Source organism: Pholcus phalangioides, unplaced genomic scaffold, assembly GCF_987345545.1.
Source record: "Pholcus phalangioides strain wild (caught in Gottingen) unplaced genomic scaffold, Ppha-v1.0 ptg000017l_1, whole genome shotgun sequence".
NCBI classification, from domain to species: Eukaryota; Metazoa; Arthropoda; class Arachnida; order Araneae; family Pholcidae; genus Pholcus; species Pholcus phalangioides.
This window is the reverse complement of record NW_028301610.1, coordinates 61605524-61608451: the sequence shown is the minus strand read 5'-3', so window position 1 is coordinate 61608451 and position 2928 is coordinate 61605524. Positions and strand designations below refer to the sequence as shown.

Sequence of the window (2928 nt, the reverse complement as noted above, 5' to 3'; positions counted from 1 at the left end):
CGAAAAAAATCAAAGAAAAATTTCTGTCTGCTCTGGAGGTGCACAAAATCCGAGATGAAAGGGTGAAAGAATTTTTTTTGTTAGGAATTGTTTTGATAAGTCGTGAGGGAGGGGCATGACCCCTAAGGCTCGAGCTAACAAGGCTCCAGCTTGGGAGCCCGGGACTAAATCCTTATAATTTTGCTTTTTTTCCACACTATAAATTAACTGTAGAAGCCCCCCCCCCCCATGGAAAATTTGGCTTGGGTTAAGCGAAAGATTCCAGCCTAAGGGCCCCTGACGCACGATGTAGGAGCTATGGGGTTGGTGGCAATAGACAGGAGGCGCAAAAAATAGGTCCCGCACGGGTACAGATTTTGTCTCGAGCCGCTCCGATAGCTTACATTCTTGTTTCTGGTATTACAGGCCCTACTACACTCATGTCCATAAATTGAGGATAATGCCAGCTCCGGCAAATAAAGGTTCAGAAACAAAATAAACGTTACTTATTCATAAAGCCTATTTATTAAACAAAAGATAAAGAACAAAAACGATGGTGTATGTATGATACCATTCATAAAAACTACGATTTTTGCTCCCTGGACAATTGTAAAAAATATCTCATTCACAAAAACTTACTATTACATATAGATGGCTTTTTTCTCAGCCAGAGATATCAAGGAAACAGTTATTTTCCGGATATTGTGCTGAGGTGACCTCGGAAAGAAAAGTCATCACGTCTCCGCCGGGACTCGAACCAGTGATGAGACGTGATGACTTTTCTTTCCGAGGTCACCTCAGCACAATATCCGGAAAATAACTGTTTCCTTGATATCTCTGGCTGAGAAAAAAGCCATCTATATCTCTCTAAACCGTCCCACCCGGGGGCCATTTCCTGAAGTTAAGAGAGGCTACTATGCCTCTACTTCAGCGCCTCACGACACAGTGCGTGAAATTAGGAAGGCCGATTCATGTGTCTCCAGTGGTGTAGATGGTAGCATGCTTGCCCGATATGCAAGAGGGCCTGGGTTCGAGTCCCGGCGGAGACGCTCCCCGGATATTTTGACGCCCCTTTATAATTCTGAAGAAGAGGCTAGATCATAGTTTCCCAAACTTTTTGTTCCATCGTCCCCTTCTTCAGAGAAATTTTTCGCTCATCGCCCCCCAACTCAAGCGAACCCATAGGATCCTATGTTATACCCGTGGCTTCTATCGCCCCCTTGGACTTTTCCATCACCCACCAGGGGGCGATATTGCCCACTTTGGGAAACACTGGGCTAGATGGTAAAATTTTTGCACTCTCTGGCCTGACGCACCAGACCAGCCTGCTCTCCCTAGTTGTGGCCCAGGTAGTACCATTTTTTAGATTTGTCTTAAAAATGCCTATCATTGGCTTACATTTGCATTGCGAAGCCGGGCCTTCCACTTACACAAAAGAGATTTACCAGGCCACGGGCTTCCAAATGTTTAGAACGGCTGACCTATACTACGAATTCAGCAACTAAATAGGTACTTGGTCAGCACGGGGCAAGCACGCATTTTGGCGCCTCCTCATAATGTTGAAGGTGAGGTTAAAGAGTGGAATTTACGCCCCCTCTAGTCTGGCGCCCGGAGCACCAGATCCACCTACATCCCCCTAGTTGCGGCCCGGCCTCCAAGGATCCCTAATTAAGAACAGTCGATTTTAAATCTTCGGTTCACGTGTTTAGACGTATTGCTTGTTAGTTCCACTTTTTATCCATATCTCTGGCAGGGCCGTCTTAAGAGCATTGTGAGCGCCCGGGCCAAGTGATTTTTTTGAGGCCCTACCTGGCAAATTCCGAAAATATCAAACAGTTGTCATTTTTGTGAGGCCGCTGTTCTGTTGAGGTTCCCGGGCCGTGCCCGATTGGTCCCATGCGTTAAGACAACACTGATCTGTGGTCAACCATCATTTTAAATCAGCGAAAAAATTTAAAAGTTGGCGACTCACAAGCTGGAATTTTTGGTGGGTTTCTAGATTAAAAATTTTCCTTCCCCCCGTTCAATAAATTTATGATGTAAAAAGTAAAACACAATAATAGAATTCGTACCCTCCTCCACCCTTCTTAGCCTTCTAAATGGTGGGCCACTATTCAGAGGGCTAAGAAGGGTGGAGGGGGGTACGAATTCACAGTTGGGAAATGAAAATCTTGCCGTACATTTAAATTTATTTGTGCTGACTTACATCGACGTAACATGTATTTATTTATTAAAATAACATTAATTGTTATTGCCTTGAGCTGGAGCCCTGTCTACACCACCCTTGGGGGAAAGGGGGCGGGCATGGCATCCATCCCAAGAAAGTAGTGAGATGAGCAGGCCTAGACATAATATGAGTTCCCAAAAATCCTCCTAAAACAGTGGTTCTAAACCTTTTTCAAACTGTGACCCGATGAATCTAATTTCTATGAGTCTACGGCCCGGTCTGCAATAATTTACTCGTTCATAAGGTAATAAATAATTAATAAATAACCAATTACTTTTTAATTCAGTGCAAATTAATTAATTAATTAAAAGCATTCACACAAACAAATTGATTAATTAATTTAAACACTTTTAAGAGATTAATTAATTTAAAACCCTTTTAATGAACTTATGAGGTGAATTCATTATTATCTTACGGTTTTAACGAACTGTTAGAACGTTTTTCCTTTTTGGTGCTGTATCAATAACGCACAGAAGTCAAAATAGGTACGTATGAACGAAGTGCGTTTCATCAGCAACTGCAAACATCATCATTGGAAAATATAATTGATCACAAAATTAATCGAAAGGTCTTAATATTGAATTTCATAGAATAATTTTGCATAGTTTTCAGTCACAGTTGGGAAATGAAAATCTCGCCATACATTTAAATTTATTTGTGCTGACTTACATTGACGTAACACGTATTTATTAGCACGTTTTGTTAATAATTTAGTGTAAATT

General features: G+C 41.8%; 1 non-coding gene across 1 annotated transcript; it reads left to right on the top strand.

Annotated features, from left to right (window-relative positions):
* Positions 1 to 954: 954 nt before the first annotated feature.
* On the top strand, positions 955 to 1028 carry TRNAI-GAU (transfer RNA isoleucine (anticodon GAU)). Its single transcript has one exon. It is a non-coding gene; the product is annotated as a tRNA-Ile (tRNA).
* Positions 1029 to 2928: the final 1900 nt, after the last annotated feature.